Source organism: Felis catus, chromosome B4, assembly GCF_018350175.1.
Source record: "Felis catus isolate Fca126 chromosome B4, F.catus_Fca126_mat1.0, whole genome shotgun sequence".
Lineage (NCBI taxonomy): Eukaryota > Metazoa > Chordata > Mammalia > Carnivora > Felidae > Felis > Felis catus.
Genome location: NC_058374.1, coordinates 91,903,400 through 91,926,343, shown reverse-complemented (window position 1 = coordinate 91,926,343; position 22,944 = coordinate 91,903,400). Strand labels below are relative to the sequence as shown.

The following is a 22,944-nucleotide window of genomic DNA, read 5'->3' as shown; positions in this document are numbered from 1 at the left end:
AGGTGAAATTCCCAAGCCTGCATCCTGTTTATTAATCCTTCTATGATTTAAAAGGCACCTTAGAAGTGCCTCCCTTTGGGGCGCCTGGGTGGCGCAGTCGGTTAAGCGTCCGACTTCAGCCAGGTCACCATCTCGCGGTCCGTGAGTTTGAGCCCCGCATCGGGCTCTGGGCTGATGGCTCAGAGCCTGGAGCCTGTTTCCGATTCTGTGTCTCCCTCTCTCTCTGCCCCTCCCCCGTTCATGCTCTGTCTCTCTCTGTCCCAAAAATAAATAAACGTTGAAAAAAAAATTTTTAAAAAAAGAAGTGCCTCCCTTTGAGGAGCCTGGGTGGCTCAGTCAGTTGAGCATCTGACTCTTGATTTCAATTCAGGTCATGATCTCACGGTTTGTGAGTTCTGACCTCCTGGAGCCTGCTTAGGATTCTCTGTCTCCCTCTCTCTGTGCCCCTCCCTCACTTGCTCTCTCCAAAAAATAAACATTAAAAAAAAAAAGTGCCTCCCTCAACCACATCCAGAGTCCTGAAATTTGGTAAGCATATACCTATTTGCACCAACTCTCTCGCAGAATGTTTATTTCTGTCATATGCTTATCAGATTTTATCTGTCGCCAGGGAGTTTCTTGATCACTTTAGAGTAGTGGTTCTTAAACCAGACAGGTTGGCCCCCAGGAGACATTTGGTAATGTCTGGATATATTTTTGGTTGTCATAACTGGGAGTGTGCTGCCGGCATCTAGTGGGTAGAGGGCAGGGATGATGCTGAACAGTCTGCAGTGCCCTGGACAGCACCCCACAACGATGAATTATCCACCTACAGTGTTGCCATTGAGAACCCTGCTCTAGGTGTATCTCTCTGGATCCTTTTCTACTCTGTATGTCTGTCCTTAGGCACAGCTACAGAATTCGGCTTTGGTGCAAAAGGAAAACAATACCTTTTGGTTTTCCAAATCCTGCCTGATAATACTTGGAAATTTGGGGTCTGTGTGTTTAGAAAATGCCTGAGTTTAGGGGCTTTATTACTTTCCTAAATTGTTACTAATGGCTCAGAGTCTGTCATCTTATATGATACTTTTGTATTTTAATCATTAGTTTGTACTTGTCTTCAATGGAGCACATCTGTCACTTTTCATTCCACTCAACTCTTTGCCGATTTCTTTGCCATTTATGTTCATTAACTTGACTTCTTATCTGCAATCTGGAACATTTTATAGCTTCATCAGCCAGATGATTTATATTTTTTAACATGTTAATTAAGGTCAGCTGCAACAGACTCTTCGTGGCTAGGGCCTTTTCATTTAGGGAAATTATATACTTATCCTTCTTGTTTATAGTTTTGAACCGGTTTTCTTCCCTTGACACAGCAGTCTCCCAATTACCATAAAATTCAGTTGGAAAAGTATATCCACGAGTTCTTAGCTACAAATTGATGTCAGTTTCTTAAAGAATTCTAGTAAATCAGTGGCATAGTATTTTCCCCAACAGAAACCACAGTTACTTGTCCACCCAGCTTCCTGATGTGGGCAGGGGCAGATTCAACCAAATATTGAGTGTCTATTAAGTACAGGTTAGTATGCCAGGCTATCAGGGCATAGAAAATGAATCAGAAATAGCCCTTGCTAAAAGCTAGAAGCCTTGTTAGGGGGGTAAGATATGTACATAAATAACTGTAGAAAGAGGTATGTGCGGGATGTGCTTTCTGTGGGGTGTCTGAAGCATCAGACTTAGAGAGTCCACCTGCCAGTCATGCATGAAAGTTCAAGTTCCTGATCTAGACCTCCGGAACCCATATTCTGTAGTAGAATTATGCTGGCAGGCTTCCAGACTCCTCGCATAAGGATAATTTTATAAGTGACAAGTTGTACATTTTGGCCCAGTGTTGCACTGTTTCATCCTGAAGTTCCTTGAAACCTCTAAAGTGTATTACAACCACTCCTGGTGATTTATTTATGTCTGGTGTGTCAATTAGACTCAGAACATCGTGTATTCTTAACATTAGTTTGACCTCTCTGCTTCAAAAGATGATTTTAGCTTTCAGATCTTCCTAATAACTACTGCAATAAGGACTCAAAAATTTTGTTTAACTTCTGTACTCTTTAGTTCTACCATTTTTTAAGATAGATGATGGCCCTCTCTTCCTTCACCCCAATGATGTTTTGTAGACTTTTCTATTCTTGGGATGGCATAGTAGAAACATTATAAGCTTTGGGTCAAATATATCTGGATTTACGTCCTTGCTATAACTTTGTGTCTTTTGATGTAACTTTTCTACTTCACAAAACTAGAATCTCCTCATCTGTACGGACAGGATTAATAACATTTACATTTCATCGGTTGGAGAAGATTATTGAGGGGACACATAAAATGCTTCCCAAAGATGCCACAGTGAGCTCTCTCCCCACCGTTCATCTTCCTCACTTCCATAATATTTCTAAAGGGAACTCTCCTTCCTTGTCCTCTATGTCAGTGGTGGCTTCTGTTGTTTTCACTGTTTACCAGCACAGATGTTCCCCCCACATCACTTCCTGATCATTCTCATCAACAACATAACCAACATCCCTCCCCCCATCTTCTAACGAGGTGTATTTAATGTGAAATTCTAAGTAATTCCATATCGTACCACTGCTATTGTCTGAATATTGGTGTCCCCCAAAGTTCCCATGCTGGAATCCTAACTTCGAAGGTGGTGGTATTGGGGGGCAGGGTCTTTAGGAGGTGCTTAAGTCATGAAGGGTGGAGCCTTTATGGATGGGATTAGTGCCCTTATGAAAGTTGTCTTAAAGAGCTCCCTTGCCCCCTTCCACTGTGTGATCACACATGGAGAAGTCTGCAGTTTGCAACCTGGAGGAGGGCTCTCACCAGACCCAGAGCATTTCTGGACTTTTAGGCTCTAAAGCTGTCAGAAATAATTTTGTGTTGTTTACAAGCCACCCTGTCTGTGGCGTCTTGTTATAGCAGCTGAAATGGACTAAGACAACCATAGTTTCCTTTGTTTAAGTGAACCACAGGTTGGGTTTTTAAGCGGTTTGCCTTTTGTTGCACATATGCTGAGATTGATTATGTGATATTTATTGTTATTCCATCTTTTACTAATCATTGCTTCCTTTTTTCTATTCCTATTATTTTTTCTATTCCTTTATTGTATTAAAATAAAGAATCATAGTCAGTAGAGCATGTGACTCTTGATCTCAGGGTAGTGAGTTCAAGCCCCACGTTGGGCATATAGCTTACTTTAAAAAAAACAAAAAAATAAAGAATCGTGTTTTTCTTTTCATATGGAGTTGAAAATTTAGTGTTGGTTAATACCAACTTCCGCATGTCTTTCTATAGAAGGTTTCTGTTTGCTGTTTAGCAGTCTGTATTTGACTTCAAGGACCTTCACTGAACACATGCTGTGTATGAAGCAATGTATTAAGTGGTTTTATATTCATTATTTCACAACTTTACAAAAAGTTGTGAGGCATCTTTATCATATGAAGTATCTTTAGTACCACATGTGGTTTTCTGGTGGATTTATTTTTATTTAAAAGTGTACACCTACAGAAAATAAGTGTTGTTTCTGCCATTTTCTAAACAGATAACATTATAAATCATAATTCTTTTCAAAGGATGGGCTTTAATAATTTTGTTTTTGTTATATATTGAAGGTAGACAAGATAATTATAATGGATGTATAAAAAATAAAATAACATTGTGTATCCACCAACCAGTTTAAAAAACAAACATACGTACGTTTGAAAGCTCTTTGCTCCTTGCCTACCCTTTGTGGGTTCCAGCCCTGTCCAAAGATAATCTTTAATTTTTTTTTAACATTTACTTATTTTTGAGAGACAGAGATAGAGCATGAGCAGGGGAGGGGGAGAGAGAAAGAGGGAGACACAGATCTGAAGCAGGCTCCATGCTCTGAGCTGTCAGCATGGAGTTTGATGCAGGGCTTGAACTCACGTACTGCCAGATCATGACCTGAGCGAAAGTCAGACACTTAACCGACTAAGCCACCCAGGCACCCCATCAAAGATAATCTCTAAGTGCTTAAGCTTTATATTTTATAATGTGTAGTGAAAACAGTGATGCATATTGAGGACTTCAAGCTTCCATGGGATCAAATCAATTCACCAGTGTTTGCTTAGGAAAATCAGATTTTGCTCATGGGTTTTTCAGTGCATAATATGAAGTCACTGCTTTTTATTTTTAAAATCATTTAAGAGTGGGTCTTTCTCTTATTTCTTTTAGGCTTTTCATAGAGTTGTAGGTTATTTCATGTGTTTTCTCTGGGCAAAATATCAGCACAAAAGCCACTGAGTGAGAAGTCTGTTGGGAGTAGCAAGTAAAGTCATAAGCCCAGGAGGGGGTCCAGAGAGAATACCAGGCAAAGGAAGGCCTTGGTTCTTTGTTCTTTTCTTGCTTTACATAGACCCCTGAGCAAAAGTTATGAGTCATGTAAATTTTCTTCTGCAGATTGACAGAAAGAGATGCAGAGTTACATAGAGAAGAAAAGGATTAAATTAGGAAATGGAGAAAAGTGGGTTGGGGACAAAGGTAGAAAAAGGAAAATTGCTGAAGGAGGATGATTAACCAGGAATAAAAGAAGATAACCATAAAGATATGCCTAGTGCTTAGTTTTAAATCTTGCAATTTTGAGGAAAAAATATTTTTATTTCACTCAAGTTTACAAAAGGGAGAGAGAAATTGATTGATACATAGATATATAGAGAGAGATCTATGTGGGTGAGTGGATGGGTGGGCAGATGGATGGATGATAGATCAACAGAGAGATGTGCATCAGAATGCACAGGATGGATGAATGATGGGTAATGAATAGATTGTATTACTGACTGCTGTGGATTGAATGCTTGTGAATTCCCAAAATTCGCATGTTGAAATCCTAACCCCCAAGGTAATGGTATTAAGAGGTGGGGACTTTGGTATGTAATTAACTCATTAGGTGGAGCCTTCATATGTGTGATCAGCACCCTAATAAATGAGGCCCCAGAGAGATCCCTCATCCCTTCTGCCATGTGAGGACACAGAAAAAAGATGCCATTTATCAACCAGGAAGTGGGATCTTTGTAGACACCAAGTCTGCCTGTGCCTTAATCTTAGGCTTTGTAGTCTCCAAAACTGTGAGAAATAAATTTTTATTGTTTATAGGCCACCCAATTCATGGTGTTTTATTATAGCAGCCTGAAAGGACTAAGACCTTTTAAACCATATGTGTCAAATTAAGAAGGTGCCTTGGCAGCTAGAAATGAGCTTATTTCTGTCCATGCAATAAAGCTATAGCAAAGCCCTCCTGCTCTATTTAGGTAGTCCTTCTTACTGCCTACCTACTCTTAAGAGATTTTCCTCTTTTGTAGAGGAGAACGTTCTCATTTTGAGAAGAATAATGTCATTCTGTGATTAGAAAACAGTGTTCTGCTTTGTTTTGTTTTTAGCTGAGAATCTCATCCCAAATCATGATTCAGTCCAAAGACACAAACACTGAAGATTGTGCAGCCAAAAATGTGTTTCTGCTAGTAAAACTAAAGTTAGAATCACCATGAACTTTTTCATGTTGGATTTTAGAGCAATAATCTTCTTTCCATGCTTCTCTGGGCTAAAACATTGAAAGCTAAATTTTCAACTTGCTGCTGGGTTTTTATCTTACAGTTCCCTAATCCAGATGTTTAATTATTCTCTTACTCATTTAACATAGCAGATCATTACTTCCGATTTGAAAATTAACTGTAGGTCTGGGACATATACAAACAGTGCTGTTTCTTGGTTACTGATTTTTTCAGGGAGGCTTGGAATTCTTCAGTTTTACAGGTCAAACTTGCATTAGAACATATTTCATTAGAAAAGAGATCTATATAGCACTAAAATTGTAACAAGTTCCAGCCAATGGGCCATGTTTTTCAAGAAATATGCTATAGACAAAAGATTACAACTACAAAAGTTTTATCCAGTAATAATTTTCTGGATTTGATCTGTAGAGTAACAGGGAGCTTGAAAAATGTCAGCACTTTCCCCAAATGCTATAAACAGGCCTTTAAATAACTGTTTTATATACTCATATCATATTATTGATGACCGATCTTTATAGATCTAGTTTAGAACTCAATTCAAGAGCATGTATTGAGTGTCAGGTTAGCATAATAAGTATAAGATTTATGAAATAGTCTCCGATATCTAGGAGTTTACAGACTGGAGAGATGTGACATGTACTCAAAAAACCATAATATAGTGTAGATGGATGCCATGAAGACTATACCACAAAAAGAGAAAGATTTTCACTGACAGCGGTTGCTTTCAGTGGGAGTGGAGGAGGAGCCCTGAGATCAGGTCAGGATGCAAGAATGTGGAGTGCTTGGAGGGCTGCTGGCTGAAAGATTCTCTGTAAATAGTGAATATAGTTCATGTAACTGAGCAAGATCTTGCCCAAGGTGGTGAGGGAAGAGCATTTCAGTCCAAAGGATCAAAGGTCTCTCTTCTTCTGGTGGTGCAGTGCCCTCAGAATGAAATTCACAAGGCTGGCCCTGGCCTCCCTGACCCCATCTCAGTGCTGTTCAGTGTGGCCCCTGGGTTGCCGCTGGTCTGAGAAGGGCCAGGGGTCTCTGAGGAGATCAATCTAGAAGCTTTCAGAGCAGTAGATGTTACTGTGACATTTATTTTTATTTATTTTTTTAATAATTGATCTGCAGTGGATTGTGAAGAACAGAGAAGTGGTTCTCTATCACAGAGTGTTTGAGGAGCGCCGTGTGATATGGTCTTCCCGCTGGTGTGTCAGTGGGGTTCCTCATTGTTCCCTGAACATGCCAAGCAAAAGCCTCTCACCCTTGCTTTTCCCTCTGCCGGAATGCACTTCCTCCATATCAATATACCTGTCTGTCCTCGCTTCCTCCGGACCTCTGTTCAGATGTCACCTTATCAGAAATGCTTTCCCTGATGACTTAAACAAACCTGCCTTGTCACTCTGGCTCCTAACCTGGCTTATCTCTCTTCCTGTAAGTGCTTAATCCCTCCTATACAGTTATTGGTTTGTTTACTTACTGTCTGTCTCGCCCTACTAGAAGTCAACAGCACAAGAACAGGGACTCATTTATCCTTGGACAGCACTTCCCCCCCCATCTGCGGTTTCACTTTCCTGTGGTTTCAGTTACCGAGTCAACCACAGTCGGGAAGCAGATGATCCTTCTTCTGACATGTTGTGGGAAGGTCAGCAGTAGCCTAACGCTACATCGTTCGCCTCGCATCCTTAGAGGAAGGGGAGCATACGCTGCAGTAAGATATTTTGAGAGAACCCACATTCCCATAATCTTTATCGCAGTATTGTTATAATTGTTTTATTTTGATATTAGTTATTTTAATCTCTTACTGTGTCTCATGTATGAATTAGGCTGCCTCGGTTTGTATGTCTGGGGGAAAAAAAGCCCTGATATATACAGAGTTTGGTACTATCTGCGATTTTGGGCATCCACTGGGGGGTCTTGGAATGATGTCCTTGCACATGAGGAGGGATGACTAGAGTATGCATCACCATATGCTTACCACCTAGGTGACACATAGTTGGCCTTGGTAAATATTTGCCATTTGGACGGATGCCAGGAACAATTGCAGTCGGGCTCACAATTGCAGGTGTACTTTAGGGAACAGTCAGTAATTTAATTTGGCTAGAAAAGGGGAGAAGAGAAATAGAATTTCAGTCGGCTCTGGTTTCAGTTCAAGTGGTTAGAGTCACATTTTGGTTCTAGACTGCAGCACGTGTAATCAAAGAACATTCTTCTTTTCCTGAGCCGACCAGGTGCCGTCTCGCCATCAAGGATCCTCTTCCTAACCAACTCTAGAGGTGTTTGCTTTGTTTTGGTATTTCAATCTTAGTACCTCCTATTTTAATTTCCATCATCTGACCGTGTAAGTGTTTCCTCACAAAACTCCGGTTTAGCTCCCCCCGAAACTGCAGCATATTTGAAGTTCTTGTGGACCCAGAAGAGGGGAGAAATGCTACCCTTATCATTTGTGGAGATGGCGCGCAGGGCCCTTTCCAGCAGGGCTGGGCCCCTCAGGCACTGCTTCTAGCCCATGCAGATTTACAGCTGGGACTCCCCCCCCCCCCCCCCCCCCCCCCCCCCCGCCCCATGGAGGGTGATGAGGGCCTGTGGGTAGGGTTCAGTGAGGCTTCACAGTTGGAAGGAAAGGTCAGCTCTCTTGGGCCACTGAGGGGATCCTCCAAGATGAGATAAGACAGGCGGATGAGAAATCTGTGCCCCACCTGTGTTCCTGGCCCTATTGGCATGGCAGCTTTTTCCTTCCAAGAGCCTTGCAGTGCACCTCGGTATCACTAAGAGGAAAGCAATCCATTTATGACTAGCAGGGAAGACATTTTCTGCTTTCAGAGTGGCCTGGCGTACAGATAGCATACATAATTAATATGCCCCAGAAAGCCATTTAAATTAATTATGGGATTGTCCCCCAAGAAGTATGCCACGGAAGGCTGTGCTTTAGGATTTTTAAGCGGGTTCCGGGAGTCCCAGGTTGTTTTTTCCCTCACCATTAGGACTTAGTGACCTCAGGCAATTCACTTAATGTTCTCTAAAGTACGTGTAAGGTATTTTATTGATCCATATTTTATTCATACTTTTCACTCCTGAACCTTAGAAAACCTCCGTAGAGCCATTCTAAGGGTCATTGAGTGAAAGCCGGCACGATAGCACTATCCTTTGAGATCCGCCATAGAAAATTGCTTAAAAGGGCCTGGTTACATATATATTTTTTAACATCCCAAAGTAGATATTTCATAGCACTAATCATTCTTCATTAAAATGTCTAGTTAAACGTGCACATCTGCTTAATTCTTTAAAATCTATGACTGCCCAAGACGTAAGTGATCAGCTCTTGCAACTGGACTGAGTGCATATTCAGGTAGGAAGTTGTTAAATTATTGTCAGAATTATACCACCTCTGTGATAGAGCAAGTTGCATTTTCCTTGAAGGAAGAGTGCTAGGAAGGTCTTACATAAGCCGTACATTTTTCTCACTTATTCTGCTCTTGCCATTTGCACTAAAGAATTATGACTAATTTTAGGGTTCAAGAGGAACCCGTGTTCAGAAGTGAATGAGATTAGGAATTTGTATTTTCTACTTAGCTATATCTATTTTTTGTTTGTTTGCAAGAGATGCTGCAAAGTATTGTGCACTAATATTTTATGGATTAAGAGTCATGTGAACTCCATTAGTGTCCAAGATACCAGGTTTTTTCTTGGGAGAAAGAAACAGTTTCTTTTCTTTTTTTTTTTTCCTCCGTGGCTGGTATGGAATATCTGTGTTGAGCTTTTAGTCCTGCATCAATATGCTTATCTTTATAAAACTGTTCTACTTTTCTAAGCAGAAAGGGCATAGACACTATACAATATTCTCTTCAAATAAACCAGTGCCGAACTATAGGAAGTTGCCTAAGTTTGCATAAATCTTTTTGAAAAACTGCAAAAAAATTTCATGCTATTATTCCCAACGGGTTTCCTGCATTTTTCTGCTGTTTAGCAGCTGTCCAGCAGATGGCACTGTGAAGTAACTAGATGACAGCTTTTTTTTTTTTTTGTAAATGTGGCTGTGTGCATTTCTACCATATCTATATTTATAAACACGCATTCTGTTAACATTACAGTAGACAGTATGACACGTTTTTGAAACACAAGTGTCTGCGATTTGTAAATTTGTGTCTTGTACTGGCACATTATTATGTAGTATTTCGTGATACAAATAAAATAAAACTGTTCATTGTTCCTTAAGGAGCTTTTAATCTTTCTGATTATTAACATTAGAGTTCACTTAAAAGCTTGTGCCAATAGGGTAGAGATACATCAGCAAATAATCCCCATACTAATATCATCCTGGGTGCCCCTGCCCTGTGTTTGATTTGAGGAAGGGATGTGGTTGGGCTAAGGGTAACAGCCCTCAAAGAGTTGCTCACAAACAGCTCACTTCATGGAGTATTGTGGCCAAAAAGGAAGGAAACAAAAGGAAACTAGCACCCATTACTCTCAGTGTGTCCTAGAAGCATGGGTCTACTTGGGTGCTTGTCAGAAATGCAGTGTCTTAGGGCTTACCCTAGATGTAATGAATCCGAATTGTTTTTTAACAAGATTCCCAGATGAATCATATGCACATCAAAGTTTGAGAAACATTGACTATTAAGTGCTTCCTCTTAGCTCAGGGTTGATGGGGGGTGGAAGGGAGGGGAGGGTGGGTGATGGGTATTGAAGAGGGCATTTTTGGGGATGAGCACTGGGTGTTGTATGGAAACCAATTTGACAATAAATTTCATATAAAAAAAAATAAGTGCTTCTTCTTTGAATGTACAGCAGATGTTGAGAGCCTACAATGTGTCAAGCAATTCATCCTGGGCTTGGGTTGCAGAGATGGCCAAGTCAGGATACTGGCCATCAGGGGATAAGCGGCATGTTAAACAAATAATCGTAAACAACGAAGCCAATACAGCAATGTAGGTGCTAACAGGTATGTCCTAGTTGCAAGTGTGTGTTTGATAGGCGTTGGGCTGAGGTTCACATTTAATCTTTTGTTTTGGTTAAGTTTATTCATTCACTTTAGAGAGAGAGAAAGAGGGAGGGAGGGGGGAAAGAGAGCGTGCACAAGTGGGAGAGGGGCAGAGAGAGAATCCCAAGCAGGCTCCACACTGTCAATGCAGAGCTCGAAGTCATGCATCGTGAGATCATGACCGGAGCTGAAATCAAGAGTCGGGTGCTTCACCAGCTGAACCACCCAGGTGCCCCTCACATTTAATCTTTATAACAACTCTGAGAGATGGAAATTGCTGTCCTGGAAGAGGTAACTATGAAAAGTCATTCAACAGCCAGTCAACGATGAGCTAACACTTGAACCCAGCTCTTCCAGGCTCCAAAGCCCAAGCTTTTTCAATAAACTATATCTTAGAAGCCCAGGCTTTTTCAGTAAATGAGCTATCTGTGTAATCCCTGTTATAGATAACAAAGGAAGGTGTTGCTTTCCAGACCAAGGATCTGAGGACCTTGCATTAAAAGGTAATTTTGGAAAGTTTATAAGTTAAGCACTTAAGAGTGATTTCCCCAATGAGTGTGGTGGTCACCTAATACCTTGCACGTGGGTCATCTCGGTTCCTCTACCGGGATGTCTGGAGATCCAGTGCAGCCCTGCCATCAGGAGGAGGAAGGGGCTGACTGCAGATGGGCGGCCCTAGGGGACTTTTAGATGGAGAATTTGTAACAGAATGGGATTATATTTGCTGAGCTCAGGAGAGGTAAGAATCTGGGTATTCTCTCCCACAACCAGTCAGGTACTGCTTGTAAGTCAGCAGTCGTCCGGATGGTGGTAACACTGAGCCCTGCAGAGGCCACAGAGCACGGTTTTTAGGAATTGCCCCAGACTGACACTCATCTCTTCAAAACCATTCTCAGGGATTAATATGGTTTTAATTACCTACACTTATATGAGCCTGGCTGTTTTATCTAAGTTCATTGATGAGTCTCCCACAGAGAATGGAATTAGACATCTCAATAAGATAAGGAAATTATATCTATTTTTTGTCACTGTAGGTGGGAGGATTGTGGTTGAGTCTGAGAAAATTATTTCCTTCAGGGCCTTTTATCCTTTTGTATTATCATTTATTATTTCACATATTATATCCACCTGTAAGCAAAACTGAATATTAAATTTGAATCACGGTTTAGAAACATACATACATAGTTGGCAAAAATAACACCTGCCTCTTGTGAAGAACCTACAAGTCAAGAAATGATGCTAAAGGAACTAACTGCCCTACAGGCCTTTGATGGCTAATATTGGTATTTTTCAGAAAGTGCTGGGAATATTTAGCCTGATCTTTCAAGCCCCGTCTTGTTATTTCCAGGCAATTTGTAGCATTTAGTACCCTAGAGTCAAAAATGGTTTTGCTTCTATCTTTGGCTAACAGTGGTGAATGCATATTCCAAATATGGCTCATATTCCCAAAAACAAAGTGGCGTGGGATGTTGTAGAAGTTGTTAGGGGGAAAAAGCGCGTGTACAAATTCACAGGGATTGGGAGTAGCGACTAGGTCAAAATGGTCAGCCATGATGGCTATAGTGATGATTTGTCAAGGAGCACCATTGCCTCATTCTTTAAAAGAATAACTTTGATATGCCAAAATTTCTATATAACCAACAACAAAAAAGACACTGGCTTAATGCTATCTTTTTGTCCAAGGGTGAGCTTTTCCTCCATTTCATTGGAACCGCCCTCAAATGCTCATCCACGCCACTAGCTCATGTTTCATTCTCAATCTTGCTTCGACTCCGTGTCTTCTTGGAGTAGAGTATTTTATTTTAAATGTAAAAAGGAGAAAGGTGAGGTGACGGCATCTCTGAGAGAAGCCTGCTAAGAATTTTGTCTGGTTACTGTCTCCACTTTTCTAAAGCGGCCTCTTAACCATGTCATTTTGCCCTCACCTGTCTCCATAAGACAATGAAGTGTTGTCTGGAAAAACAGTAGACATTGTTACCTAATAAGCTATAGTAGTTACGATATGCAAAAGAGGAAAAAGATACCAAAGAAAACAAATGAACTTGAGGGATTTTTAAGAGTATTTTATGCATACATGTATATTTTTTAACATTTATTCATTTTTGAGAGACAGAACGTGAGTGGGGGAGGGGCAGAGAGAGAGAGAGTCACAGAATCTGAAGCGGGCTCCAGGCTCCAAGCAGCCAGCACAGAGCCCGATGTGGGGTCTCGAACTCACGAACCCTGAGTTCATGACCTGAGCCAAAGTCGGACGCTTAACCGACTGATCCACCCACGGACCCCTTTTTTATGCTTATATATATTTTTTTAAATTTTTTTTTAATGTTTATTTTTGAGACAAAGAGAGACAGGGCATGAACGGGGGAGGGTCAGAGAGAGGGAGACACAGAATCTGAAACAGGCTCCAGGCTCTGAGCTGTCAGCACAGAGCCTGACGTGGGGCTCGAACTCACGGACCGCGAGATCGTGACCTGAGCCGAAGTCGGCCGCCTAACCGACTGAGCCACCCAGGCGCCCCTATGCTTATATTTTTAAGACTAGTTCTGGAGTATGTCATAAAGTCAATTCATATTTACCTTAACTTCTTAAACATACAAAGCTCAGAGTTAACGTAATGTGTCATGGGGTGCTAGCAAATTATCACAAAGAAGCAATACGAATGTCATCTATATTATAAAATGTGTTGGCCTTTGTTTTAGTCAAGAGTAGCACACGGGCCATTGTGAAAATTAGAATCAAAATGATCTCTCGTGTATATAGTAATCCTCTACTAGCCATATTATTCAGTTAAACGGAACATGCATTCCTTTTCCAATGTAAATAACTAAATGGTACTGAAATGGTACTTAAACAAACAAAAAACATAATGAAGATTGTTGGGAGGGTTGCCTTGGAAAATAAAATCAAAGAAAAGGTGATAAGTGTCTTTTCCATACTTCCCTGCTCCAGCCAAGCTTTGTTAGTGACAGCCCCCTGAGCATGCTGTGCTATTAACCTGTAATGCCACCTCTCTGCACACGTGATGAACTCGGGCGTGTCCTTCAAGACTCCGGTCGAGTACCCTCTGATCTTTGAAGCTAGCTCCTCTGATCACTGTTTGTCTCCTCTTTCTGTTAGGGCCTCCTATTTTTGCCCTTGTCTCACGATGTTGAAATTATATGAGCCTCGCCCTCCTCCCGCCCCCAGATGAGCCCCTTGAAATCAGGAACCACATTTCACTCATTTATGTATCTTCAGTGCCTAGTTCATGTATGAAAAATGTGAGGTACACGTGCCTTCAGTCTTCAGTTCCCGCGTCTGTGACAGATCCTACAAATCAATCATGGCACTTTCTCTCTCTCGGAGACTAGGCCTAGCTCCCTAGTACTTCTGAATGCCACACTTGAAGCTGCTACTTACCAGACAGGTTCGTTGTGATTGACATGCTGGTTTCAGCTGCCTTGTGACCACTGGCCCAGCAGAACACCTAGCGCATAGTAAGCAGGCATTGTTATTTTTAGGTGGAGAATGATATTAAATGGAAATCATATGAAACCTTTGTTTGTGGCTTGTGGCTTAATCATTCTGATGGCGTTGAATCTAGCAATGTTTTAAAACTTGCTGATACCTCCAATCACTGAGATTCAAACATGGTGTTGTTTCACTTTCATTATTTTGAGACACTCTGAGTTAAATAAAGTTAAACAGCCTCCTTTACATTGCAAAACCTACCCTTTTGTGCCAGAGTACATCAAGAATCTGCATGAAGAGAATAAAATATTTAGTGTTTCTCAGACTATTGGAACAACAGAGGAGGGTTTTATGGAGCTACTGTTCCCCAGGACCCACTCTGTAGCAGATTCTAGATAGTTCTGCCCATGTCTTCCCCACACTGTGTTATTTATGTATTTATAGTTAGTATTGGGAAAATGAGAACAACAGGCTTCCTTTCTTCTGGTTTTGGAATATAATCTAGAATATTCTTTTAGAAGTATGTGACAGTGATTGCTTCTTCCTCTAATTTCCTGCTGGTTTCTCTAAGTGCATTGACCTGTGAAAATATATTATTAATTTTTCTTTCCGAAGCATGAAGTTAAAGTAGTAAATGATATGAGTCAACAGACTTGGATTCAAAGACCCCAAGTCCGGGGCACCTGGGTGGCTCAGTTGGTTAAGCGTCCGACTTCGGCTCAGGTCATGATCTCACGGTCTGTGAGTTCGAGCCCCGCGTCAGGCTCTGTGCTGACAGCTCAGAGCCTGGAGCCCGTTTCAGATTCTGTGTCTCCCTCTCTCTCTGCCCCTCCCCTGTTCACGCTCTGTCTCTCTGTGTCTCAAAAATAAATAAACGTTAAAAAAATTAAAAAAAAAATAAAGACCCCAAGTCCGACATTCACAAACGCCGTGGGAGTGCAGTTCTCATTTCTCTTCATGACCCTTAGTTTTCTCACCTATAAAGTGGGGATATTGAATCCCCGAAGTGTCAACACAGGCAGAGAACAAACAAACAATGCAGAGATGTGTGTTTGCCCCCTGCCTGATTCCAGATGTAACTAACACTCTTAAGGATGTGTTTTTAAATCAGTTTGCTTAGAGAGCAGTTTCATTTCCAGAAGCTAGAGATGACTTGAAAGTGACTTGTGACACCTGACCAGTTAATAACGCATCTTACGTGTGCAGTAGGAGCTGGTAAAACCTAATGTCTCCGACTCAGCCTTAATGATGTAGTAACATAGTTTGGGATATTTGTTGCCAATGTAGTTTCTCCCCAGATCCCCCTTCTGCCCTCAACACCCCCTCCCCCCCCAAAAAAAAGCAGATGGGAGAGGAAGAATAGACAGAAGACATCACTTCAAATAGGGATGATGTTGACAAAGGTTGACACTGTGTTTTAAGAATAAGTAATTTCTCAGAATAAAGTGCCATGGGGGAGGGGAGCTGCTGCTGCTGAACTTTGGGTCCAAATAAGTGGGGCCTACTAGGAACAGGACTCCTAAAATGACAAAGATGTCTGGGAGGGTGTGGTCCGGAGCCATTTTTGCTGGCTATAAGCAGGGTCTCTGGAACCAGAGGGAGCACACAGCTCTTTTTTTTGTTTTGTTTTGTTTTGTTTTGTTTTGTTTTGTTTTGTTTTGTTTTGTTTTGTTTTGTTTTGTTTTGTTTTGTTTTAACACAGCTCTTTTTAAAATTGAAGGAGTTTATGCTCGAGATAAAACTGAATTCTATCTAGGCAAAAGATGTGCTCATGTGTACAAAGCAAAGAACAACACAGTGACTCCTGGTGGCAAACCGAACAAAACCAGAGTACTCTGGGAAAAAGTAACTTGTGCTCATGGAAACAGTGGCATGGTTCATGCCAAACAAATTCCAAAGCAACCTTCCTGCTAAAGCCATTGGCCGCATAATCCGTGTGATGCTGTATCCCTCAGGGGTTTAAACTAACTGAAAAGTAAATAAATAAAGGTGTAGATTTGAAAGGAAGGAAGGAAGGGAGGGAGGGAGGGAGGGAGGATCATGGGAAACGAAGTCCATAGTGAAAGCATTTGGGAGTCTCTCCGTTATCTGCCTTATTGGGTAGTATGGATAGTAACATTCCTGTCCCGGGGCTCATTTCACAGATTCCCCTCTGGCATCAACACTATAACTTCTGTTTTAACTTGTAACAGTACCCTGTATTTATGCTTAGGCTGCACCTAGATTGTTCTGTTTCCTTTTGTATTTTGTGCAACATGTTGATGTCGTTGGGAAAACTGGGGATTGCGTATCGGGCAGCATTTTAATTCCAGTCTTACCACTTACCACCTGCGTGATCTTGCCAAAGCATTTAACTTCTCTTGGTCTCCCGTCCTCTGCCGTGACATGGAGATAATGATGTCTAGGATTCTTGTGAGGATTCAGTGATACTAAAAGTAAAGAACCTGGTGGGGCATAGCTGCTTCCTAAATGCTGGTTCCCCCAAAGCCCTCCTTCACGTCACTCCGAGAATAACCAGTATAAAATGTTAATCTGAATTTGTCTGTTTCAAATTTATCAGTGGTTCCCAGTGCTCCCAGGATCAGATCGAGGCTCCCTGCTGAGTCATTCAAGGCTCCCCCCCCCCATAAACTGGCTTGTTTCCAAACCCATTTCCCATCATTCTCATCTCCACATGTTATGACCAGTCACCCTAAACTTCTCTGCTTTCCTCTGACCATTATGGTTTTGCTTGTTGTGTCATGCACTTCCTTTCCTCCCTAGGAGGTCTTTCCTGGCCACCCCTTGCCCCACCTGTCCAGAATGAGTGTCTCTCTTCTGTGCTGTTTATCTTGTGACACTTTTTCATTTCAATACGATCTGCTTATCTGTTCCCTCACAAGATGGCACATGAAGGGTGCAACTTGTATCTTATTTATATTTATATTCCCAAGGTACAGCATCTGACCTACAGCAAGTGCTCAAGAAATCTCTGTTTCCTGGATTCTGTCTCACCTTATTTGTCCCCCATGCCTGTCAACCCCCAAAGACCCATTATTATTATTCCTAGCAGAGCAAGACATATTTTAGTGATTTTGTGAACCCCCCAAATAACTTATTTTTAGTGTCTATTTAGAAAAAAAGAGATACATTTGTAAGTGTATTAAAAACAACAACAACAACAACAACAACAACAACAACAACAACAACAAAACCACTCTAGGATCACCTGGGTTGCTCGGTCGGTTAGGTGTCCGACTCTTGGTTTCCACTCAGGTCATGATCTCACGGTCCATGAGTTTGAACCCCACGTCAGGCTCCATGCTGGCAGTGAGGAGCCTGCTTCTGGATTCTTCTCTACCTCTCTGCCCCTGCCCTACTGACGCACACTCACACTCTCTCTCTCTCTCTCTCAAAATAAATAAACTTAAACCCTCTAATGACAGGAACCGATCATATTCATGAATTCTCAAATTATATTCTTACAGAATTAAGGTAATCAAACTGCAGATACTTCCGTCTTTTCAGCATCTTGTCTGCCGTCAGCGTCAGTGATTCGGGCAGAGTTCTGCTGCTAGAATGCCTGCCGGTCACTGTAGGCTCAGGTATCAGGGAAAGGTACGCACTTCGGTCTTAACTTTGGCCCGTGATTTATAAATGTCTGGATGGCAAAAAGACGTTTCAGAAGTTTATTTCTTCCAAGATGTGGTGTTAGAGCTGCTGAAAGAAACTCGGATTTGTTAGAATTGGGCTGACGTTTATAAAGACATAAAACCTCTGTGTGGCAGCAGCTTTAATTATTACTTAAGAGCAGAGTTGTTAAAATGGCTTCCCCAGATACTTGAGCTCTTGATTATGTAAGGAGGAAAAAAGAAAAAAAAAAGATAAATTTCAAAATTGAAGCTCAAATAGTTCACACTGCCAGTTACTCAATAATTCATTTTGGGGACGGCTTCTATGTGTGGTCTAGGAATGAAGCCAAATATCAAATGCATCACTGGCTGCTGACAGGTAATGATAAAGTGTTAAGGAAAAAACAAAACAAAACGGAACAAATCACAACTTGCCTCCATCAGAAAGATATGGGGATATTTACTGAAGTATTTGAGTATCTTCAATGTACACGAGCTCCACAGCAACCTGTAAGATTTAAAATCTTCTTTTCCAGGGGCGCCTGGGTGGCTCAGTCGGTTAAGCCTCCAACTTTGGCTCAGGTCATAATCTCACAGTTCGTGAGTTCGAGCCCCGCGTCGGGTTCTGTGCTGACAGCTAGCTCAGAGCCAGGAGCCTGTCTTCAGATTCTGTGTCTCCCTCTCTCTCTGTCCCTCCCCTGCTTGCACTGTCTTTCTCTCTCTCTCTCTCTCTCAAAAATAAATGAAGAAAACATAAAAAAATTTAAAATCTCCTTTCCTGGTATTCATATAAAGAACTCTTTCATGGTTACTTTGAGATTTCTCCAAATCAGAAGAAAAAGCCCCCCACGTTTGATCCTTGAGACATGAACTCTAAGCTAATAGCGTCTTAGTTGTCTGTTACTTTTCATATTTATCAAGGGAAACTTTAACAAGGAGGGTAGTATCCTTGGAGGGCTAAGATGCGTTCTGCTAGTGTGGCATGTTTTACTTACTCTTACGCTTGCAATAAATGGAGGTTCGTCTGTGTTAGGATATGAGGCTATTCTCCAAAGACATATATGCTGATAGCACTAATGATTTGCAATATTTAACAGTAAAACTGTTTTACTTGCAGTGACTCCAGGCTTTGAATTATAAATGGAATCATTTTATATCTTTTGGCATTAGTTGAAATACATGGGAATTGGCCCAGATTTCCCATTAATAATGTAGCAAGTAAACGTTTCAAAATCATTAGAGCTGATATCTCTATTTAATTGGTATTTGGAAGATACATTTTATTTATCAAAATATACATTCATAAAATTTATATAAATTTATACTGATTTGAAAAAAAATCTAAGTTTATTTCATTAAAAAAAATTTTTTTAATGTTTATTTATTTCTGAGACAGAGAGAGACAGAGCATGAACAGGGGAGGGGCAGAGAGAGAGGGAGACACAGAATCTGAAGCAGGCTCCAGGCTCTGAGCTGTCAGCACAGAGCCTGACGCGGGGCTCGAACTCACGGACCATGAGATCATGACCTGAGCCGAAGTCGGACGCTTAACCGACCGAGCCACCCAGGCGCCCCTAAGTTTATTTTAAAAGATACGATACTACATGTGTACTATGTTATGTTTATCTGTATGTATAAGCATTTTTTGTTTATTGTTTGGGCTAATTAAAAATCACAACTGAACTCAGGGGGTACTAAGAGGTGATTTTCTGCTGTGATCTCATTCTAAGTGACATTTCTTTTTTATTTTAAGTTTATTTAGTTTGAGAGAGAGAGAGAGAGCAAGCAAGCAGGGAAGGGGCAGAGGGTGAGGGAGAGAGAGAATCCAAAGCAGGCTCCGTGCTGTCAGTGCAAAAGGCCCAACATGGAGCTTGATCCTGTGAATCATGAGATCATGACCTGAGTTGAGGTCAAGGTTGGACACTTAAACAACTGAGCTACCCAGGCACCCCACGTTTCTTTTTATTTGACCTCAATTTACCTGCCAGGGAGGACTGCTAACTTATCACAGTGGGTAAATCTTACTGATTTAAGGCAAATCATATGCAATTTGGGGAAGGCATCAAATCACTTTTGAAAGAGAAATTCCCTGGCATGGATAATGTAAGATATAACTTTCATGACTAAAGTGGGTACAGGAAGGTGTCCAAAAATGGGAGAATGAATTTGTGTCTGCACCGACAGCCCTTTTCACAGTCTTGACCCAGTCCTTCTCTCCTGAATTTACTGGCTCTATTTACAGAAGACTTTAAGTGCAATTGAGTTTTTATTTGAAATTGTACACCCTCTATTTATAGATTATGACTTTAATTCATGATGATGTGATGAGGAAAAGGAATACTAATTGTGGCAAAGTCAGAATTGTTAATGATGTGAACTGGCATGCTAGGTAAGTTTTTGATAAAGTTTTACGATTATGAATGTATGTATCTGTAATGATAGAGCGAACCTAAAATTGCAAATGATTAGGGATTGGAGAAAGAATGCTCAGTCTTCTAACACTTTGCTTGTTTAATGTGAAAAACTTTATAAGGAGACATAAAATTCAGAGAACAAAGGGGGAGGATACAACACCTTGCTTAGCTGGGTACTATGGGAGGTTTGGTGAAGTTACCCACTTTCCATGGCTGGGAAGGTAGAATTGTGGGATTTTAGAACTGGAAGGGGATTTCAGCTAGCCCATATTATAGATAGAGAAACCGAGTCCAGAGAGGTGAAGTTGGTATGCTTTACCCAGCATACCAACTTCAGCTTCATAGTCACTTGATTTCCAGTGCATCATAGTCACTTCTGGAAAATCGCAGCTGGTAAAATCTTTCAGGACGGCTGTGAAGCCGGCATGATGAAGAGTTGGTTGGTGTTTTCAGTGTACAAAGGCTGTATAAATTTCAAATGTAATTATAATAAAACCCTGTATTTTGGCTTTGGGCTGCTGAGCTCTCAGGGGAACACCTGCTCTAGTCACAAAAACATCCTCCCGCCTATAACTTCTTTTATCGTAGACAGACGCTTGCCTTTGTCCCTGCTTTCCTTGGATAGCCTCCTGTTTCCACTTCTAGATGTCCTGTGTCTTGTGAAAGAGTGTCATTCTTTCAGATGCGGAAGCTTTTTAAAAAAGATTGGCCATTATCACTTACTAATATTTTACGTCCATAGCCTCTATTCCTAAACTCCTCTTGATTTTCAGTTAATCCTTCCCTCTCAAGAAAACCAGGGGTAATTTAAATAGAGAAAAGAGAAGAAAACTAACATTTATTCAGCACCTACTATTTGCCAAGTATTCTCTTTAAATTGCTTTTGGAATGAGGTCAGTATGAATAAATAAATCAATAAAAGATCCTATCCTGCTAAGATACCTTGCCTACATTATTAATTGCTGAATAAATCAAGGCTCAGAGATGTTAAATAAGCCAGAGAGAGGAATTAAAAAGCCAGTAAGTCTAAAAGGAGAGACATCTCCAAGAGAGAGGTCACATTTCCCTTTCCTCATTAATAAAAAGAGTGCTAAACAAAAATAGAGGAAGAAAAGGAAGGAAGAGGGGGAAGGAAGGAATGTATTTGGTTACATGCTGGGTGCTACCTATCTGAAAATAATAAACAAATATATCTATATAATTTTTGTAACAGAAATAAGTACTTTTGAGAAACTGTGCCCTGAATTTCTTTGCCTGTTACCTCCATGCAGGTAACTCTTGTGGGAGTATCACTGATGTCTTAGGCATCCATGAGGCATGTCCAGGTGTTCCCGAGATGTCCCTGAAATGTTGGGTTCGTTTTTATTGCGTCCCTTTCCTGCTCCAGGCTAATGTTGCATCCAGATCAATGATTCCAAGATAGAAAGTTTGAAATCCATTCTCACGAAGCATTAAAACACGAGCAAACAAGAACAACAACCAAAACAAAATAAAACCTTTGCACTCTGCAAATACAGTCGGGTGATGGTTCCCTAAGTCTTATAATACAGTTTCATCATTTGATAGAGCCGTTCCAAGGGCTTGAAAAGTGTCCAGCCACCTCAAGACCCCAGATCTGTGTTTGTAAGGCTCTAAGAAAGAATGAAAGTTTGAATTGCTTGATGGTTGACTGGTGTTGTGAGCTGTCTCCCTAAAGAGATGAAGTGTTCAGACGATAGGCTGTTGCCTCACCCGCACAACGGTTTTACGCACTCTTTTTTTTTTAATTGAATCTGTAATCTAATTCATCTCCTCTCTTGTCTCAGACTCCCTTACATTGAGGAGTGCCTCCCCGTGTAACCAGGTACCCCTCTGCTTATCTGTGTGTCCCCACAAATCTGAGACTGAAAAGGGACTTTAAATACTATCTGGACCAATCTCCTCCATTTTGTAGGTGAGAAAACTGTGGCACAGAGAGACTGAAAAATGAGGCTAGAGTTAGCCAGCGGGGGACCAGCTGAGCCACAAACTGAGCTTGGAATTCTGGGCTTCCAGTCCAGGGCTTTTTCCACTGGGCTGTGTCTGCTAGCTGAACGATGTCTGGTCCTTGGAAAGGAATGAGAGAGGTAGACCGAAGAGGTAGGAATGTTTTCTTTCTTATTCTAGGACTAGCACACGTGCCTTTTGGGAAGTAGGTAAAAATCTATGTCTCTCTCTTTTTTTTTTTTTTTTTTTTTTTTTTTATTCAGTTCAGTACGTAGTATGGGCTTAATACTACCATGGAAGGAGGTAAGGAGGGGAGATAAATAAAAGGATTTAAGAGCTAAAAAATTCCACAGTATCATTAGGTAAATAAAAATAACACAGATTGCAGTGTTGGGTGATCAAAAGGGGATTTCAGATAAGTGGCGTGGTAAATGTTCAGAGAGAGAGGAGACAGGGAAGGCTGGAGTGACCTGGGGAGGTTTCACAGAGAAGGCTAGAAAGTACGAGCTTCCTGGGCCATAGAAGAAATGATCAGAGCGGAGAGGAGGCCGAGGGCTCTTTAGCAGGGAGGAGCAGCTAAGAGGGATCCCAGCATCGGGTATGCATTGTAACCTGCTCAGGGTGGAGGGCTCATCCTGGGGAGATAAGGTGGGACTGGTAACGGAGGTGAGATGCGATGTTATCTTGAGGGATAATACTCGGGAGGCAGAGAACTGGCATAAAGCAGTGCTTTAGGAAGCTAAATCTGGTGACAGTGTGCAGGATGGATTGGCGTTGAGGGGAGTTAGGCGGGCAAGAGACAAGAGATAATGGAGACCCAGACTAGGAAGGCTCAGACACCGATAACGAGAATCCCGACCTGGAAGGAGTTTATCAAGTGCCATCCCCTAGTTTATAGATTTGGGGTGAGGCCTTGGAAGTTGAGGTGACTTCCTCAGGATGACAGAGGTTAGTGAAGGAATTGGGCATAGCCAGAA

At 41.3% G+C, this 22,944-nt stretch overlaps 1 protein-coding gene and 1 pseudogene across 11 annotated transcripts in view; both read left to right on the top strand.

The window, feature by feature from the left end:
- Nucleotides 1–22,944, top strand: part of GRIP1 (glutamate receptor interacting protein 1) — a 695,200-nt gene that overhangs the window by 214,286 nt on the left and 457,970 nt on the right. The window lies entirely within an intron of this gene.
- Nucleotides 14,804–15,988, top strand: LOC109501916 (annotated as a pseudogene).